The 20,927-nt window shown below is 38.0% G+C and overlaps 1 non-coding gene and 1 pseudogene across 1 annotated transcript; both read right to left on the bottom strand.

Moving 5' to 3' along the window:
- Positions 1-6,637: 6,637 nt before the first annotated feature.
- Positions 6,638-20,927, bottom strand: part of LOC130876318 (probable ATP-dependent RNA helicase DDX5) — a 76,425-nt pseudogene continuing 62,135 nt past the window's right edge.
- On the bottom strand, positions 7,640-7,742 carry LOC130876690 (U6 spliceosomal RNA). Its single transcript, XR_009057340.1, has one exon. It is a non-coding gene; the product is annotated as a U6 spliceosomal RNA (small nuclear RNA).

Here is a 20,927-nt window from a genome sequence, read left to right as displayed (position 1 = left end):
GTTGGTGAGCTCCCACTAGCTCAGATAGACTGTTTGAGTGGATGTACCTATCATGGTCTTGACCTCTTTGCTAATATTCTCCCTCCTCCCACTTTTCAACTGGACTTTGAGAGCCCAGCCCAGTGCTCTGATGTGAGTCTCTGCCTCTGTTTCCATCTATTGTTATATGAAAGTTCTATGGTGACATTTAAGATATTCATCAGTCTGACGACAGGGCAAAGCAAGTTCAGGCACTCTCTATTGCTTAGGGTCTTAGCTGGGGTCATTCTTGTGGTTTCCTAGGAATTTCTCTAGAACCAACTTTCTTACTAGTCCCATAATGGCTTTCTCAATCAAGATATCTCCCCACACCCCTTTGTTCCCAGTTTTGTCAGGCAATATTATTTATTTCAACTTTCCAGGTGGATTTATATATGTTTTTCTTAGGGTTCACCTTGTTACTTACCTTCTCTAGGATCGCAAACTATAAGCTTAATATTCTTTGTTTATAACTAGTATCCACTTATGAGTGAGTACATACTATATTCATCTTTTGGGGTCTGTGTTACCTCACTCAGGATGGTTTTTTCTAGTTCCATCCATTTGCATGTAAAATTCAAGATGTCATTTTTTTTAACTGCTGAGTATTACTCTAATGTGTAAATGTGCCACATTTTATTCATTCTTCGGTTCAGGGGCATCTAGGTTGTTTGCAGGTTCTGGCTATTACAAATAATGCTGCTATGAATATAGTTGAACAGATGTCCTTGTAGTATGATTGAGCATCTTTTGGGTATATGCCCAAGAGTGGTATTGCTGGTTTCTGAGGTAGATTGATTCCCAATTTTCTGAGAAACCACCATACTGATTTCCAAAGTGGTTGTACAAAATTTGCATTCCCATCAGCAATGGATGAGTGTTCCCCTTACTCCACATCCTCTCCAGCATAAGCTATCATTGGTGTTTTTGAACTTAGCCATTCTGATTGGTGTAAGATGATATCTCAGAGTTGTTTTGATTTGCATTTCCTTGATGACTAAGGAAGTTGAACATTTCCTTAAGTGTCTTCTAGACCATTTGATATTCTTTTGTTGAGAATTCTCTGTTTAGTTCTGCACCCCATTTTTTAATTGAGTTATTTTGAATTTTGATGTCTAATTTCCTGAGTTCTTTATATATATTTGGAGATCAGTTCTCTGTTTGATGTGGGGTTTGTTAAGATCTTTCCCCATTTAGTAGACTGCCTTTTGTCTTATTGACTGTGTCTGTTGCTTTACAGAAGCTTCTCAGTTTCAAGAGGTCCCATTTATTTATTGATGCTCTCAGTGTCTGTGCTACTGGGGTTATATTTAGGAATTGGTCTCCTGTGCCTATGCATTGAAGGCTACTTCTCACTTTCTCTTCTATCAGTTTCAGTGTGCTCAGATTTATATTGAGGTCACTAATCTATTTGGGCTTGAGTTTTGTGCATGGAGATAGATATGGATCTATTTTCATTCTTATACATGTTGACATCCAGTTATGCCAGAACCGTTTGTTGAAGATGCTTTCTTTTTCCATTGTGTAATTTTAGCTTCTTTGTAAAAAATCAGGTGTTCATAGGTGTGTGGATTAATATCCGGGTCTTCAATTCAATTCCATTGGTCAATATCACCGTTTTTATGCCAGTACCAAGCTGTTTTCATTACTGTAGCTCTGTAATAGAGCTTAATGTCAGGGATGGTAATGCCTCCAGAAGTTCCTTTATTGTACAGGATTGTTTTGGCTATCCTGGGTTTTTTGTTTTTCTATATAAAGTTGATTATTGTTCTTTCAAGGTCTGTGAAAAATTGTGTTGGGATTTTGATGGGGATTGCTTTGAATCTATAGATTGTTTTTGGTAGGGTTGCCATTTTTGTTATGTTGCTCCTACCTATTCAAGAACATGGGAGATCTCTCTATTTTCTAGTATCTTCTTCAATTTCTTTCTGCAAAGACTTAAAGTTCTTGTTGAATAGGTCTTTCACTTCCTTGGTTAGCATTACCCCAAGATATTTTATGTTATTTCTGGCTATTGTGAAAGGTCATGTTTCTCTGATTTCTTTCTCAGATTCTTTATTATTTGCATATAGGAGGACTACTTATTTTTTTATTTTTTTTTTTGAGTTGATCTTGTATCCTGCCACTTTAGTGAAGGAATTTATCAACTGTAGGTGGTCCCTGGTAGAGTGTTTGGGGTCACTTATATATGCTATCATATCATCTGCAAATAATGACAGTTTGACTTCTTCCTTTCCAATTTGAATCCCCTTGATCTCCTTTTGTTGTCTTATTGCTATAGCCAGAACTTCAAGAACTATGCTGGAGATAAGGAGAAAGTGGACAACCTTGTCTTGTTCCTTATTTTAGTGGAATTGTCTTGAGTTTCTCTTCATTTAATTTGATGTTTGTGGTCAGCTTGTTGTATATTGCTTTTATTATGTTTAGATATGTTCCTTGTATCCCTGATCTCTCCAAGATTTTTATCATGAAGAGGTGCTGGATTTTGTTGAATGCTTTTTCAGCATCTAATGAAATGATTATAGTTTTTTCCCCTCTTTTAGTTTATTTATATGATGGATTTCAATGATAGATTTTTGTATGTTGAACTATTCCTGCATCTCTGGGATGAAGCCGACTTGATCATGGTGGATGATTTTTTTTATGTGTTCTTGGGTTCAGTTTGTCAGTATTTTACTGAGTATTTTTGCATCTGTGTTCATGAGTGAGATTGGTCTGTAATTCTCTTTCTTGGTTGAGTCTTCATGAGGTTTTGGTATCAGGGTATCTGCGGTCTCATAAAAATTGTTTGGCAGTGTTCCTTCTGTTTCTGTTATGTGGTACATTTTGAAGAGTGTAGGTATTAGTTCTTTTTGGAAATTCTGCTAGAATTCTGCACTAAAGCCATCCGGTTCTGGAATTTTTAGTTGGGGGGCTTTTGATGACAGCTTCTATTTCCTTGCAGTTTATAGGTCTATTCAAATTGTTCTACTGGTCTTGATTTAATTTTGGTATATGGTATCTATTCAGAAAATTGTCCATTCCTTTTACATTTTCCAGTTTTGTGGTGTACAGGTTTTTGTAGTATGATGTAATGATCCTCTGGATTTCCCCAGTTTCTGTTTTTATGTCTCTGTTTTCATTTCTGCTTTTGTTAATCTGGATATTCTCTCTGTGGCTTTTGATTAGTTTGGATAAGGGTGTGTCTATCTTGTTGATTTTCTCAAAGAACCAGCTGTTTGTCTCATAGCTTTTTTAAAATTGTTTTCTTTGTTTCTATTTCATTGATTTCAGCCCTCAATTTGATTATTTCCTGTCTTCTACTTCTCCTGGGTGAGTCTGCTTTTTGTTCTAGAGCTTTCAGATGTACTGTTCAGTCACTGATGTGAGCTTTCTGCACTTTATTTAGGCACTTAGTGCTATGAACTTCCTCTTAGCACTGCTTTCATAGTGTCCCATAGGTTTGGATATGATGTACCTTCATTTTTATTGAATTCTAGGAAGTCTTTAATTTCTTTCCTTCTTTCCTTCTTTCTTTGTTTCTTTCTTTCTTTGTTTCTTTCTTTCTTTTTTGACCCAGGTGTTCAGTTTCCATGAGTTTGTAGGCTTTCTGAGAGTAGTGTTGTTGTTATATTCTAACTTTAAACCATGGTGATCTAATAAGATAAGGTAAGATAAGGGGGTTACTCCAAGTTTTTTTTTTTTTTCTGTATTTGTGGATGCTTACTTTGTTACCGGGTATGTGGTCAATTTTAGAGATGGTTCCATGAGGTGTTGAGAAGAAGGTATATTCTTTTGTGTTTGGGTGGAATGTTCTATAGATATCTGTTAAGTCCATTTGAGTCATGACATCTGTTAGTTCTCTTATTTCTCTGTTAAGTTTCTATCTGGTTGACCTGTCCATTGGTGAGAGTGGCATGTTGAAGTCTCCTACCATTAGTGTGTGGTGTTTGATGTGCAATTTAAACTTTAGTAATGTTTCTTTTACATATGTGGGTGCTCTTGTATTCAAGATATTCAGGATTGAGACTTCATCTTTAAGGATTGTTCCTGTTATGAGTATAAAGTGTCCTTCTCCATCTCTTCTGATTGATTTAGTTTGAAATCTATTTTGTTAGATTTTAGGATAGCAACACATGCTTGTTTCGTAGGTCCATTTGATTGGAAAACCTCTTCCCAACCCTTTACTCTGACATCTGTCTTTGAGGTTGAGGTTTGTTTCTTGTATACAGCAGCAGGCTGGATCCTGTTTTCATATCCTTTCTCTAGCCTCTGTCTTTTTATAGGTGAATTGAGTCCATTGATATTAAGAGATATTAACAATCAGTGGTTGTTAATTCTTGCTATTTTTCAGTGTTAGTGGTTGTGTGTTTCCCTTCTTTGGGTTTTGCTAATGGGAGGTTATCTCTTGCCTGTGTTTTTGTGGATGCAGTGAGCTTTCTTGGATTGAGGTTTTCCTTCTAATACTTTCTGTAGGACTGGGTTTGTGGATACATATTGTTTAAATCTGGTTTTGTCATGAAATATTTTGTTTTCTCCATTGATGGTGATTGAAAGCTTTGCTGGGTATAGTAGTTTGGGCTTGCATCCATGGTCTCTTAATGTCTGCAGTACATCTGCCCAGGACCTCCTGACTTTCATGGTTTTCATTGAGAAGTTGGGTGTAATTCTGATAGGTCTCTTTTTATATGACACTTGAACTTTTTCCTTTGCAGCTCTTAATATTGTTTCTTTATTCTGTGTGTTTTGTGTTTTGATTATTCCATGGCAAGGGGATTTTTTTGATCTAGTCTATTTGGTGTTCTGTGAGCTTCTTGTACCTTCATAGGGATAACCGTCTTTAGATTGGGAAAGTTTTCTTCTATGATTTTGTTGAATATATTTTCTGTGCCTTTGAGCTGGGATTCTTTTCTTTCTTCTGTCCCTATTATTCTTAGTTTTGGTCTTTTCCTAGTATCCCAGATTTCCTGGATGTTTTGTATTAAGTCTTTGTTGGATTTAATGTTGTCTTTGACCAATGAATTGATTTCCTTTATAGTGTCTTCAGCATCTGAGATTCTCTCTTCCAACTCTTGTATTCTGTTGGTTATACTTGCCTCTGTAATTCCCGTTCATTTACCCAGATTTTCATGTGCAGATTTCCCTTGGTTTGTGTTTTCTTTATGTTTCTATTTTAGTCTTCAAGTCTTGAACTGTTTGCTTCAGTTGTTCGATTGTTTTTTTCTTTGTTTTCTTTGAGAGATTTATTGATTTTTTTCCAATTTTTTGTTCATCTTTTCCTTCATTCTTTAAGGGAATTTTTCATTTCCTGTTTAAAGGTCTCCACCATCTTCATAAAATTATGTTTAAAATCATTTTATTCTGCTTCTTCTGGGTTAGGATGGTCAATTCTTCCTGTTGTGTGACCACTTGGTTCAAGTGTTACCATGTTATTTTTTAGGTTGTTTGATGAATTCTTGCATTGGTGCCTACCTATCTCTTCCTTCAATTGATGTGGCAGTGTCTTTGCATCTTGGTCCAATCCTTGCAATGGCTGTCTGAGTCTTTGGGAATTGTTTTGGTCTGCTCTGTACTGTCAATATCTATGTCTCAGGGAGCCACCAAGGTCTTTCTTGGTCTGCTCTTCTGGTTTTGTCTCTTGGTACCCTGTTTGTAGTAGTCACAGCTTGTGCTTTAGAGTTTCTTTCTTGGTTTTCTCTCTTGATTTTCTTTGCAAGAAACTCTCTTGCTGGCTGCCTGGATAAGCTGAGGTAGATGGGAGAGAGACTCAGGATTCTGCCCCATCACGGAATGCCTAGAGAGTGGGGAGCCCCGCAGGGTAGCTGGTCACTCATCTTTTGGTCCTCTCTATATTGTAGCAAGCTGTGTTTTAGGGTTCCACTGAGGTTTCAGAAGGACAGGTGTGTTTGGGGGCAGGATGGTACTTGAAGTTTATGGTGTCCAGTCAATGGGGTTGGGTATTGGGGCAGCCTACCTGCAGGAAACTCTCCTGTTGGCCAAGGCACTTGGGGGAGGGTCCCGGGGTTTTGTTCCTCTATAGTGGGCCTAGAGAGTGGGGCATCCTGCCTAGTTGCTGGTTACCCATCTCTTGGTCCTCTCTGTATTGTAGCAAGCTGTGTTTCAGGGTACCACCGAGGTTGCAGGAGGATAGGCAAGTTTGGGGGCAGGATGGGGGTTGTAGTTTCAGTTCTGGTCTTGATGGTCATCTTTCAGTTTTTAATTGGCATGACCAAATATCCTTTTATCGTCTTTTTTTATTTTTTAGTCTTCAAATCTCTTTTTCTAGAAGGCCATGCACTGCCTTCATTTATTGTATTTAAAATCACTATACAGTTACTTTTGTGAAAATACTGCTTGCATTTTCTAGGATAAAAAGAAAACCCTAAACATTGTTTCAGGGATGTAGAGAAATATCCAGTTTAAGAAAGAAGTGCATCATAATCACTGCTGCACTGCGATCTTTTCTGCATTTCCCATATTTCCTAAATAACAATCTTCTCTGATGGCATAACATAAAGAACAATTATGAAAAAACAGATATGTGCATATGCTTACTTCTAAAATCTTATTGAGAATACGTTGTTGGCTTTGGGTAGCTGGTCACAGGCATAGTAGCTGCAGTAGCAGGATCTGCGTTTGTCTATTGGTGCATATGATTTTGCATATGTGCAACATTACTTGCATATTGCTGAGTGTTATTATAACTGTTCTGGTAAATCCCTGTTGGATTATCTGTCCTAAAACTGGTCTGTATACCAGCACATACAAAATCACATCCTAAACTCCCATTGGTGTAATTTGCAGCACTGTAAACACCATTGAGCATTAGCCCCCAAATCTCCCTTAAGCAGACTGGAGTAGCCTCTGTCATAATATCCCTGTCTCTAAAGGTATTAAATTAACTCTTTTGCCCTCAGAGTATCTGTCACGATGATCATCCTGGTGCCTCTTCTAGCCCTGGAATGACCTGAGCCTCTGTCTTCACCCAACTGAAGCATCTTGGGATTAATTGTTTGATTAACTTCCCAAAGTGCAGAGATAAGGTCACTCACTTGCTTTATATTGTTAGGTGTAAAGAAAGGGTATTCTCTGCCTGTTTTGGTGCTGCAAGCAGTTCTTCCAATTCAATGAATATAATCCTTTGAGGAGTTAGGATAGTCATAATCAATGACAAATTTCACATCTTCCACATCTATCCCAGTGGAGACCATGATGATAGTGATCAGAATAACTTATTCATGCTTGAATTAATTTAGAACCCGGTCATGCTCCTGTTGACTCTTGTCACATGGGTGACAGGGCATGTCACCCATCTACTCTAATTTTTCTGGTAAATTCATCACATTTTCTTCTGGTTTCAACAAAAGCAATGGTTTTATTCTCCTCATGCATGATCTCTTTCATTAGATGAATAAGTTCACCCTTTTCTCCATCGTGACATATGTCCACCATCTTTGTCATGGTTTGCCTTTAAGGTCTTATTGATTCACAGTCATCCTTATTTGGGGTTCAAAGCCCGTGTCAAGAGTTCTATATGTTTTCCTGAGGACAAGGTAGTCTGTTCTTCTCAGATTGATTTCCCCACAGTCTAAAATGTCAACCACTCTTTCAGGTGTTGCAACACAGATTTCCACACCTCTCTAAAAATATGTAATGCTTCACAAGTTTTTGTGTTAACTTTGAGCAGAAGTCAAGCAAATCTTCTGTATCGTACCAATTTTAATATATGTGTTGCTGATGAAGAGAGTGAACAATCTTGTGCCTTCTTGAATGCAACAAATATTATTCTAATCATTTCCAATGTTCTTGTCTGCTAATTCTACAATAGGCCAGTTTGAATTTCTTGATTTTTATTTTAAGTATAAAGACTTTTTTTTAACTTCTTTGGAGGTCTCAATTGGATAACAGATTATGAATTTAATATTGTTAGGTGTTACCCATTTTAGTGTTTGTATAGATATTTTGAACTTTATTCTGAGATATTGTAAAATGTTGTAAAGGAACGGCGGGTTAAGTTCCTGGCACCCGGCCGCCTACACAGCTAGCTTTACCTGAAATAATTACACAGAAACTGTATTCTTTTAAACATTGCTTGGCCCATTAGTTCTAGCCTCTTATTGGCTAATTCTCACATCTTTGATTAACCCATTTCTAATAATCTGTGTAGCACCACGAGCTGGTGGCTTACCAGGGAGGATCTTAACCTGCGTCTGTGTCCAGCAGAATCATGGCGACTGCCTGACTCGGCTTCTTTCTCCCAGCATTCTGTTCTGTTTACTCCACCCACCTAAGGGTTGGCCTATCAAATGGGCCTAGGCAGTTTCTTTATTAATTAACCAATGAAAGCAACAGATTAGAAAGAAATCACTCCCACATCAGTAAAATTATTTGGAAGATCATGGATCTACTTTTTCAGACTAGATCTGAGCAGTTTAAAGCTCCAGCAGAAACTTACCTTGTATAGTCACCATTCTTGTCCTGGCTGGCAGAGTGGTCCTATTCCTTTTCTCTGTTTTTCTCACTGGCCTTGCTTATTTCCCTAATTCCCTCAGCTCATCAGTGCTCAGCTAACTTTGACCTTCCTCAGCCCTCCACAGGGTTCTGTGTCTTTGCAGTCTCTCCACCTCCAGTATCTTCCCTGGATGCCTCCACTATCATCAGGAAAACCAGATTCACATCTTTAATCTGGAAGAACACTGTGCTCAATGTGGGTCCCTTTCCTTGCACAGAAACCTGGAACCTTCTGCAAGTGATAAATTGGGGGGAATACTGTGAATTTGAGTCTGAATCATGCCCAAAGCCTCATGTGTCAAAGGCTTAGTTTCCTCTCTGTGGTGGCAATGGCAAGTAGAGCTTCATAGATGGTGTTGGGAGGAAGGTGCACTTTAAGCAGATATTGGGATCTGCACTCCTTCCTCTCTCTTGCCTATCTCAGGTGCTATAACATTATCACCATACTGCCTGCTACCACAATGAGCCTCCCCATGGGCCCAAATCCACTGGGCTAGGAGACCTTGAATTAAAACCTACAATCACAAGCAGACTTTTAGAACTTTGCTTCGTGTAAGTATTTTCAGATACTTTGTCACATTAATGAAAGTGAACATGAACTGCCCAGACCAGAAATAATCACTCAGAAACTATATTAATTAAATCATTGCTTGGCCAATCACTTAAGCATATTACTAGCTAGCTCTTATATCTTAAATTAACCAATCTCCATTAATCTGTGTATCACCATGAGGTTGTGACCTACTGACAAAGTTTGGGCAGGCTCCAGAGGAGGCATCTGTCCCTGGCAGCAGCTACATGGCTTCTCCCTGCTATACTCTCTTCATATATCTCTTTCAGCCTAGCTTTACTCTATTAAGCCACTGACCAAAAGCAGCTTCTTTATTAACCAATTTAAATAAAACATATTCACAGCAGATATCACCTCACACATTATCAGGGAACCCTGGCCTTTGTTGCCAATTAACCACTACTCAAAATACATTTTTAGTTTCATATATTTCGTTTGGTTTTTAGTTGTTTTAGGCAGAGGTGTAAATCCAATTCTTCTCACTCCATATTGTCTAGAAGCATTTTGTATAATTTAAAAGTGTTTATATTTTTATATTTATATTTTTTACATTTATTTATTTATTTGTGGTGTGTGTGTGTGTGTGTGTGTGTGTGTGTTGGAGTTTACTTAAAAAAAACCTCAGGAATGCTTCCTTTGAATTTAATGCTAAAATGTGTCTGCTTTTTCTTTTTCTTTTACCTGTCATAATTTTTTACATAGCTAAGGAGTCATCTTTAATAACCTATTATTTACTAATCTGTTATTCCTACCTAAGTTCACCTCAGCTTTTGAATAATGCTTAGTCTGCATTCTGGGGTCCCTGCCCAGTATTCGCCATTTTTCCTATTTTCCATTTTTTGCCTCAGCCAGACTCTGCTGTCTGCCATGGTGGTGGGGTATGGTGTCTGGAGCCAGAGCTGCTGTTGTGGAATATTACTTTAACTAGGCAAAGATGTATTGCATTTGTTTATGCTGCATTTGTTTGATGATATAAAAATGTGTTGCTTTGTCTGCCTAAGGTATCTGGTTGGTCTAATAAAAATTTGAATGGCCAGTAGCAAGGCAGTAAAGAGATAGAGGGGCTATCAGGTAGCAAGAATAAGTAGTAGGAGGAACGCAAGCTTAAGAGAAGAGAAGAGAGAGAGAGAGATACAGAAAAAGAAAGGGATGTACCTGGGGCCATCAAGTCAGGCAGTTGCCAGCCAATTAGAAAGAGAGAAAGCAAGGAGTAGGACATGCAGAATGAAAGAAAGGTAAAAAGTCCCGTAACAAAAATGTAGATGAAGAGAAACTGTAGCACGAATAATAAAAACCCAGAGACAAATATTGGGGTTCAATCTGAAGATCAGAAAAGCAAAGCAGCCAAGCCACTAGAGAGCTTTTCCCTCTCTCAAATCTTCATACTGAAAGAGAGTTAATTCCTGTCTCATCCTACTTTGTATTCCTCTCTAGTGTTGGGATTAAAGGCGGGCACCATCACCACCTGACCTCTAATGCTAACTAGTGTGGCTGCTGGGATTAAAGGTGTGTGCAACCACTGCCTGTCCTATATGTCTTACTAGTGTGGCTGTTTTGCATTCTGGTCTTCAGGCAAGCTTTATTTATTAAAATACAAAAGAGATATGACTACATTTCTCCTTTTTGTCTAAAATAAAAAAGTTATAACTAATATAAGAAAAACTATATACAATAAGTACAATAACTATATACAATATATACAGGCAATAAATATATCAGCAATGTCTAGTCCATTTTCATTTGACAAATTCAGAGAGAATATTTCATATCTGTCCTGTCTTGGTGAATCTAAAGTCTTGTACCTATTACTTTCTATTATATTTACTTTCTATCATAAATTGCCTTCTGCATCTGGTAAACAGAGAAAACTATAACTATCTAATTTTCAACTCTCTCAGAAACCCAATAAGGAAATAATAGTAACTGAGTAAATGGGAAGTTCAAGCAAGTGACTTCCAAGAAATGTAAGAAATGACAGAAACATATGGCTGCCTGAACAGTCTCTCTAAGTTTCTCTGCAACAGTTGGTCATCCATATTTGGCATACAGATCTAGCATATCTGACAGAGTTTTCTGTGAATCAGGGAATTCTGATGGACTGTCTCTCCTTGTCTTGACAATGTCTGGCAGTCAGTTTCTTTTGTGTCCTGATTGTTCAATTAGGACAGCATACTGTCAGCAGTCGAGGAAAGGGCATTTTCTTGCCCAGTAATTTACTTTTGCCTCAAAAAAGTAAACTGTATGTGGAGTTTCTTCAATGTCCATTATCTTCTATGAAGTATATTCGTGCTGTCAGGAGCAGACAAGCCTCATTGTCATAAAAAAGAACCTATGTTATTAGAACATCTTAAATGACTTATTCTGTTTATGTCTGAAGTGTTTGAAGATGAACTTTCTATCTAAAATATATCTTTGTTTGACCTTAAAAGCATACCTAATGTGACTACAAGTTTGATTATAATAGGTGATTAACTACTAACCTGTATTATTCTATTATCTTAAACAATTGTCAATAATTTTTAAAGACTAGAAATTTGCATCACATTGTTAAATGAGTTGTATAGATACAGTACTTTGAATAAGAGTAGAGATGTATGTACCATATGTTCTACCAAAATTAATCTCAAATTTGTACCAATGTACAAAATTTGTATGCAATATACAAAAATCCAATCCAATGTAAAACATATAAAGCTAGTAGTTGATTTCTTAAGGTACATTCAATAATCTACCTTTTATTGTATCATATCTATATCCTCCCTTTTTCTTTTCAGAGTATATTCAATAATCTACCTATTATTAAATATAATAATAATAAGCTATCATATCTACAGCTCCCTTTTTCATTTCAAACCAAGAACTCTGAATCTCATACCATTTGTCCAACTTTCCTCCTGGCCATAACCAATAATAAAAACTGGTAACTAACACTCCTAAACAGTGACAAATATCCATAACCCACTGAATGATCAAAAACCAACTACCCTATCTTCTGAGATTATGTACATCATATTTGTAGGTTTACTTCCTACTGTCTGAGGATGATGGCATCTTTAGGGGATCCCAAAAAGAAAAATTTGGGTCAATTGTCAAATCCTGGGAGAGGTAGCTATATCATTTCTTGTCCAGTCTTTCATAATGGAAAAGTCTCAAGTCCTGGCTAGAGTAATCTGTTAGGCTGAATCATTTGAGTTAGCCACTTCAAAACTGTTCTGCAGTTTGTAGTCAAAGCTGATTTTTAGGTGATATTTTTCAGATCAGTAGCACTGTCATAGACCTGGAAGAATCATCATTGTGGGGCCCCACCCTCCTTTCAGAGACTTTAAAGGTTGTTATTGAGCATGCTCGTGGTTCACTGCAGAAAGCTGATAGAAACTCAAACCAGAAATCATGTACAGTAAGGTAGATGAAACCTTTGTCTAGAATTAGTTATTACTCTTATGACCATTAATATCATTACAAAAAGTTTTATATATATATATATATATACATTATATATATTATAAATTTTATACATTAAGAAAAGCTGTAAATGAGTACACATAAAACCAAAGGATTATGAGATTAATGGTTATAAAATAGTTCTTAAATTTTTATTTTTCTTCTGTCACATATCAGGTGACTCTTCTGACATGAGATAGAGATTTTGGATTTTGCTTTAATAAGCATGCTTGGGTTTAGACAAGGAGAGAGCAACACTCCAACTCCAAAACCAGATTTAATCTTTAATTGAACTGGGACTACAAAAAGACCATTTGCATTATATGTCTTTAGAGAATAGCAGAAACAAACATTTGGGAAGATCTATGAAATTTTATCCTGTTGGAAATGTGATATGACAATAGGCCAATTTACACTTTTTCTTGAGACATGTTTTTTTCTGAATGATTTGTCCTTTTTCTTCTGATGTCTCTTTTGTCCAGTGGTCTTTGGATTCCTTAGCTGTATACCTTTATTCTCTTGAAAAGAAAGAAACAAAACTCTTCCCTGACCCTCATTTTGGGGATATTATATTTTGGCAAGTTATATATAATCAGATGAAAAGCATTTGTTAGTTTTATAGGTTAGATTAGACTAAATAGCAATGTGTTTGATGAACTATTGTCTCTTCTAATTAAGAGGTGTCTCTTATTCAAATTGAATCTTTCTCAGTTTTGATGGCATCCATAGCTTTTCTTCTCCTGTGGAAACTAAAGCAAAACCCCTTTCCCAACATAACACATCCTGATTTCCATTCTGAGGTCAGTACATCTTTAAAGTATATTGTTTGATTTTATTCTATAGTTTTTTTTTCTTTTGCTATCCAATGCCTCTCACAGCTGTTGTTCCTTTCTCATTAGCATTTAGAAACTTCAAAGTTAAAGCATTGTGCAATCTATTTCTGCGGGTCTTTGTCATCTCTTTCTGTTTATTTAACATATCCTTTAGAGTTCAGTTTGATCTTTCTATAACTGCTTGGCCTGTAGGATTCTGTGGTATACCTGTAATATGCTTTATATTATAATAAGCAAAAAACTGTTTCATTTTCTTAGATACATATGCTAGAGCATTGTTTGTCTTTATTTGTATAAGTATACCCATGATGGTTATAACTTCTAGCAAATGTGTGACTATGGAGTCAGCCTTTTCAAAGTTGCCCATTGAAAATCTAAATAGGTTTCAATAGTGTGGTGCACATATTTTAGTTTTCTATATTCTACAAAATGGAAAACATTTTTCTACCCTTTGGGATACTTCCTGTAGGTAGTGGTGTTTGGTTGTACAAAGAATAAGTAGTACATTTTCTTATAATTTCCTTGGCTTGTTGCCACATGATAGGAAAGTCTTTTTAAATCTTTGCTATTGATATTACTTTTTATAAAATTCTGAAGCCTTCAGAATATTTTTATCAGTAATTGATTGATTTCTGTATTACCTGTGCTTGAGGACCTGGCAGACCAGTATGGGATTAGATGTGTTTTGTATATGGGATGATCTGTACTCCTGATTGTATCTTGTAACTGAATAATAAAGTCAATTGTGTATCATCTGGTATAAATTCAGTGGTTTCAATATTCAAAACAATTGTTTCTGCATATTGCAAATTGGTAACTATGTTGAGAGGTTCTTTAAAATCCTTTAGTACCATCAGAATAGCATATAATTCTGATTTTTGGACAGAATCATAAGGGCTTTGATCCACTGTACTTAAATTTTCTGATTTGTAAGCTTTTCTGATTTATTTATATCAGTATAAAATGTTGGGGCTCCAGTTATTGATATGTCCTATACAACGCAAGGAAGTATCCAATTAGTTCTCTTTATAGGTTGAATTCTTTTGCTTTTCAGATAGTTGTAGTTAATATCTCTCAAAAAATTACTACAAACTCTTTGCCAGGGTTCACTTTCTGCCCATATTTTTGTCATTATTGAAAGATGCTATAATTTCTGCTGGGTTTATTCTTGCTAATTGACTAAGTCACAATTTTCCTTTCAGAATTAACTCAGAGACCTTTCCCACGTATGTTTTTTAATTTTTACTTGACAAAAAGATCCATAATAAGTTAATATCTTCCCTCTGCATTAAAATTACTGTAGGGGAATGCTTAGAGGGTAATATGATCAGAATACAGTTAAGATTTGGATCCACACAATCCACATGTACCTTCTGTAACTTCTTTTCAATCACAGTCAATTCTCTTTCAGTTTCAGATGATAATTACCTGAGATTATCTAAATCCTTGTCACCATCTAAGGTTTTGATTAAATTAGTGAAGTCATCAGCACCTATCTCAATAGTGTGCCATAGATGGAAAATGTCTCCTATTAAACTTTGGAAGTCATTATGAGTCTGCAATCAATCTCTTATAATTTACACCTTTTGAGGTCTAATTGTTTTGTAAACCAAATTTATAACCTAAATAATTAAAAGAATCTCCTCTTTGTATTTTTTTCAGGAACAAATTGTAATCCCCAATAAGACAAAATTTTCTTTAATTCTTCAAATACTTTTTTATTCTAAAGTTTTTATTTGAAGCAGATAGCAAAATGTCACTCATGTAATGGTAAAATATAGATTCGGGAAACTGTTTATGTATCATTTGCAATGGCTGACTTACAAAATATTGGCACAGAGTGAGGATACTTAACCTTTCCTGTGGGAGAACCTTCCATTGATATCTCTTAGCAGATTGAGAATTATTATAAGTCAGTACTGTGAAGGCAAAGTTTCCTCTGTCCTTTTCTTGTAAATGTATAGTGAAGAAACAACGTTTAAATCAATAACTATAAGAGGCCATCCTTTAGATAATAAAGAAGGCAAAGGAATTCCATACTGTAGAAATCCCATTGGCTAAATCACCTTATTAACAGCTCTTAGATCTGTTATTATTCTCCATTTTCCAGATGTCTTTTTAACAACAAATACAAGAAAATTCCAATGACTGGTTGATTGTTCAATATGCTGAACATCTAGTTGCTCCTGTACCAGCTGTTCTGAAGTTTTCAGTTTCTCTATTGTTAAAGGCCATTGTGTAATAACCCATACAGGTTTGTCTGTCAACCATTTTAAAGGTAGAGGTGCTGGTGCCTTTGACATATCAGCAACTGTTGTGACCTGTTCTGTACAACCCGAATGGTCAGTGACTGTTCTTTATAATATCTTGTAATATTTTCCCCAGACACATTTATGGGTTGTTTCTAAGATTTGGGAATGTTAATCTGAGTATTCTATTGCTGTAACAAATCGTGTTCCCACAATTCAATGCTGTGTTAGCCACATATGGTTTCAATATTCCTCTATGTTCTTCTGGCCTTATACATCCAACCCATCTTGTGCTCTGCTTTATGTAAGATAAAGCTCCAATGCCCAAATACTCAACATTTACATCCCAAAGAGGCCAATTAGGATGCCAAGATTCTGATGAAATTATTGTTACAGTCACACCTGTGGCTACTAGACCTTCAATGAGTATGTAATTTATTCATGTTTTTAATTTTGGTGTTTGTTTATTTACAGAAATACTTGATTTATAGATTTTCCTGAATTTTTTCGTTCTCTCTCCAATAGCTGTTTTATTATTCAGAGCTGTATGCTTTTTTTCTTTTAACAATAGGCATTAGGTTCTAGTTTCCTCTATGATGGCAGAAAGCAACTGAACTGAATTTGGCACAGGGGCCTGCAAGAGGCCTCTCATGGAGTTCCCCAATGGCAAAAGATTACCTTGAGTATTTTTCATTGATCTACATTTGTTAGTCCAATACTTGTCTTTGCCACACCTTCTCCATAGTTCAGAAGGGAGGGGTGTTCTGAATGGATAACTCTTAGAAAAAAAAAAAACATTGTTTCTAGGAATGCCCTGCCTACAATCCCTTTTAAAGTCATCTTGTTTGCCACAATTATAAATTTGACATTTTGATTATTCCCCAAACCTCTGGAAATCACCTCTCCCATCCATGTTTCATCATCATCTTGCCTTTAATGGTCTAATTATACTTTTGCATAGATAATTGACATTTTCAAAAACCAGAGATTAAATTGTTATTTGTCTAGCTTCTAAATTTGGTATCATTCTATTTACTGCTGAAATCAATCTTTTAAAGAAATCCATAAAGGCTTCCATTGGGCCCTGTATATCTTTAGTAAATGACTCAATTTTCTTCCCTATTTCTCCAATTCTGTTCCAAGTATTCAAAGCTGCTGCACAGCATAAATCCAGGGTGTGGCCATCATATATATCTTGCTTTTCTATAGTAGTAAAATCTCCTTCTCCAAGAATTTGATCTTGGGATATTTCCCTACCTCTAACCTTACTCCATTGTTCAAATCTTAGTCTCTTTTCTGAACCAGGTACTTCATTGTAATTGTGGACCAGGCTCTAAAACACTTTTAACCAATTCTATCCAGTAATTAGTTATAATTCTATTACAAATTGGTCACAAGTTTAACATTTGCTTCACAAATGGTGAATACATGTCATATGAGATTATTGCTTCCTTGAATCTCCTTAAATCTAACATTGGCACAGGAATCCAGTTATCTGTAACATGTGGCAATTCCTATAATGTTACTGGATACATTACGGTTGGTTGTCTGAAAACCATAGACTGTTCCTCTCTATTCTTATAATGAACCATTAAAATTGGTTCTCCATTGATTTCCCCTCTCTGGATTTGAATATCTCTGTGATCTGTTGTATTAAGTTTTTCTAAGACCTGTATCTCAGTACCCAGATTAACCAACTTTTTTAGTGATAAGACAAAAATGATGAAGCTAATAATGTTTACAATTGATGTTACATAAATCCCATCTAAATTAGATATCCTTTCATTTAATTGTTCCATTTTCAAACTATCTGGCATATTATCATACAGAGACACAAATCCCTCCATTGTAATGGTTTCCCCCATTTTCTTAATGTGGGAAAAAATTATCTGTTAACTAATTCCTCCCTTTAAGAATTCTCAATTGTCTTACCAAATCCACAGTGTTGATGAAGATGTGAGGCTTAATGTGACTGTGTAGAACTGTAAAACCTGACTGGATTTCAAGGCATCTACCTAGTTTGGCAGCAGCCCAAGAAGTGGGTGGTGCAGGGAAAGTCTGCCACCCACAGTGGAGGGGGGGTGTCTGAAGAACGCACAGGTGATTGTTCTGAAAAATCATGTGTGGTGGAGGGTGCTGCCTGAAGGCAGAAGCATTCAGTTTAGGGTGGGTGAGTCCTATGGCATTTGGGGCCCAGGTGCTTCTGGAGTTTGGGTGGCAGCTGTGGACTATTTCAGAGAGGCTACAACAGGAAAATCCCAAAGTCACTCAGAGGCTTGGGGAAAAAAGAAATGAAAGCCTAGGCAGGTGGGGCTGCAACCCCATGCATCTCCAGTGGGAGAGCAACATTAGCTCTGGAGGGAGGTCTACATGCAGCTCTGGTGAGAGCACCACAGGCAGCTCTGGCGAGAGCTCTGCATACAGCTCTGGTAGGGCACCACATGCAGCTCTGGTGGGGCACCACATGGAGCTCTGGTGGAAGCACCACATGCAGCTCTGGTAGGAGCTCTACATGCAGCTCTGGTAGGGCGCCACATGCAGCTCTGGTGGGAGCACCACATGCAGCTCTGGTGGGGCACTACATGCAGCTCTGGTAGGGCACCACATGCAGTTCTGGTGGGGCACCATATGCAGCCCTGGTGGAAGCACCACATGCAGCTCTGGTGGCAATTCTACATGCATCTCTGTCAGGAGTTCTGCATGCAGCTCTGGCAGGAACTCTACATGCAGCTCTGGCAGGAGCTCTACATGCAGCTCTGTCAGGAGTTCTACATGCAGCTCTGGCAGGAGTTCTACATGCAGCTCTGGCAGGAGTTCTACATGCAGCTCTGGCAGGAGTTCTACATGCAGCTCTGGTGGCAGCACCACATGCAGCTCTGGCTTGTGCTGGTGGCTAAAAAGCCACAGGCAAATGGCTATTTTGTGAATTTGTACCCCAAACATTGGGCATCAAATGTAGCCATGAATAATAAAAACCCAGAGACACTTATTGGGGTTCAACCTGAAGATCAGAAAAGCAAAGCAGCCAAGTCACTAGAGAACTCTTACCTCTATGAAATCTTCAGACTGAAAGAGAATCAGTTCCTGTCTCACCCTGCCTTATATTCCTCTCTAGTGCTGGGATTAAAAGTGTGCACCACTATTGCCTGACTCTATAGCAGGTGCAGAGCCCATGGGTCACCATGGGCCACCAGGGAGTGCTAGCTGGAGAATGAATGAAGATGCCCTCTTAATGACTCTTGAACATCACAAGAAAAGAGATAAAAGGAAGCTCCCCAAACAAAGCAGAGTTTCTTGCACAGGTACCAGTAGAAGTCCAAGTTGCTCATGCAAAAGCACAGTAGATACGAAGGGGAAGCCTGCTTCAGACCATCTTCGGAGCATCTATGTGAGCTACCAGGTGAGGCTGCAGAGGCCATTTCTCAAGTTCAGTGGTAAGTAATGCTACTTGGCAAAGAGCACCGCCTGGGGCTGAGAAAGCAAAAAACAAAGAAAACTAAAAAGCCACCAGGAGCCTACATGAACAAGGCTTCCCTCCTAACCCCTGTCTCTGCTCTAAGGACCAGGTTTCCAGCATAGACCACATTATTGCTTCACAGCTGGACTTTCCAGAACTGTCTGCCAATATTGACATTACCCCATTCTATGCTAAGGGAATCATAGTGGATTGGTGAACAATCACTTTCAACGCTAATTGTTGAAATCTGCAGGTCAGAGCTCTCAAGCTGATGCCTGTTTGCTTAAAGGCAATTTTGGTATTTGCTCTTTGAAAGAAAAAAAAATATTTTTGGTCTCTTTTCCCTATGGCACAGGGTAAAATTCTTAAATTTTATTTTTTAAGGCAAGTTAATGGGCTTATGTTTCTTGTGTAGTTGTTTCCTTTCCATGCCCCTGCTCTCTGGTACTTCTTTCCTTCCTTCTATTGAATGATAACTTAGCAGCAATGTCTGTTTTGGTTATTAGCTCATCTGCAAGGACATTTAGTACTCCTGGTAAGTCCAACTCCATTCTCCTTTGTCCTCCACAGTCCCTGGAGGCTGTGTGGGGAGTCATTGGTGATGTACTTGGAGTTCTGTAAGCATAGCCATTCCCGAGTAGCTCCCTGAGGGTCCTGGAGGGAGTGAACGTTGGCAGAAGTTCAGTGTCTCCTTGACAGGGCTCCTGCTTCCACTCTGAACCCTGTGCTCCTGGTGCTGTGCCACCCAGAAGAACCTTATCCCAATGCCCATATGTCCTTCCTTCCCCTCACCCCACAGATTTCAGGAGACAGTGAATGACAGCAGCAATGTCTGGGGATTCTTGTTTGGGGAAGGAAACTGACAAGGTACCTGTCCTTTCTCTGCTAACGCCTGGCATGAATTTGAGCCTACCAGTAGATTTCCACTTATTGATGAGCAGATCACAGAGTAGCCCCTGGGCATGTTTTCCAACTTAATGAAGAAAAGACAGTTCCTGACACTAGAGCACTTCATCTCACTGACAGCATCAATCAAGAGTTTCTCTGAGCTCCTGGCTGCTCCGGGAGTGAAACCTTAAACACAGGAAAGGTTAGGGCCATGGATGGGAACAGTGTGGGGATAGAAGTATCTAGTTGATCACAGTGTCCCTCCTTTGCCTCACTCCAGGGTCTGCTGAAGGTAGAGTAAAGCCAGGGGTGATGTGGGAGTCCCCTCTGTATGCTGTGAATGCCATTGGTTAATAAAGAAGCTGCTTTGTGCCTTTTGCAGTGCAGAATAGGGCAAGGCGGGAATTCTAAGCAGATAGAGGAGGAGAGAGTAGGTGGAGTAAAAGAAACATCATGTAGCTGCCGGAGTAGACAGATGCTAGAATCTTGCTGATATGCCATGACCTCGTGGTGATGCACAGATTAATATAGTCTGTGTGATTATTTCATGTCTGGGGGTCTGGGCAGCTAGGAACAAATGAGTAGCCTTGGGTCTGGGCAGCCAGGAACAAGCAGTCTCTGACTATACTAGGGGTTGGAGTTGGTAGCTAGGAGATCAGGAAAACAAGGGGGATGATGTGTGGTTTTGTCATCTTTGGAGGTGAAGGTGCAGTGGTAGGAGATTCTCCTTCAAGAAGCTCACTCTCCTTTCTATTTGGTATACCACCAACCAACCAGCCAAATAACTAACTAACCAGTCAGCAAAAATCCGGAATGGTAATCTGAGCCTCTCTTGGAGCTTACTCATTTTAATGATTGTCAAATAGTCTGCTTCCAGGAGAAACTTTTTTTTTCCTCCAGAGAAAAGCTATTACTTCTATAAGAGAATAAGAGCTGACAGACGAAGAAGGAGAAGTAAGACTTGGTAATCTAAGGATAGG

Source organism: Chionomys nivalis, chromosome 6, assembly GCF_950005125.1.
Source record: "Chionomys nivalis chromosome 6, mChiNiv1.1, whole genome shotgun sequence".
Classification (NCBI taxonomy): Eukaryota; Metazoa; Chordata; class Mammalia; order Rodentia; family Cricetidae; genus Chionomys; species Chionomys nivalis.
The sequence above is the reverse complement of the archived record's forward strand: the minus strand, read 5'-3'. Positions and strand labels throughout refer to the sequence as shown.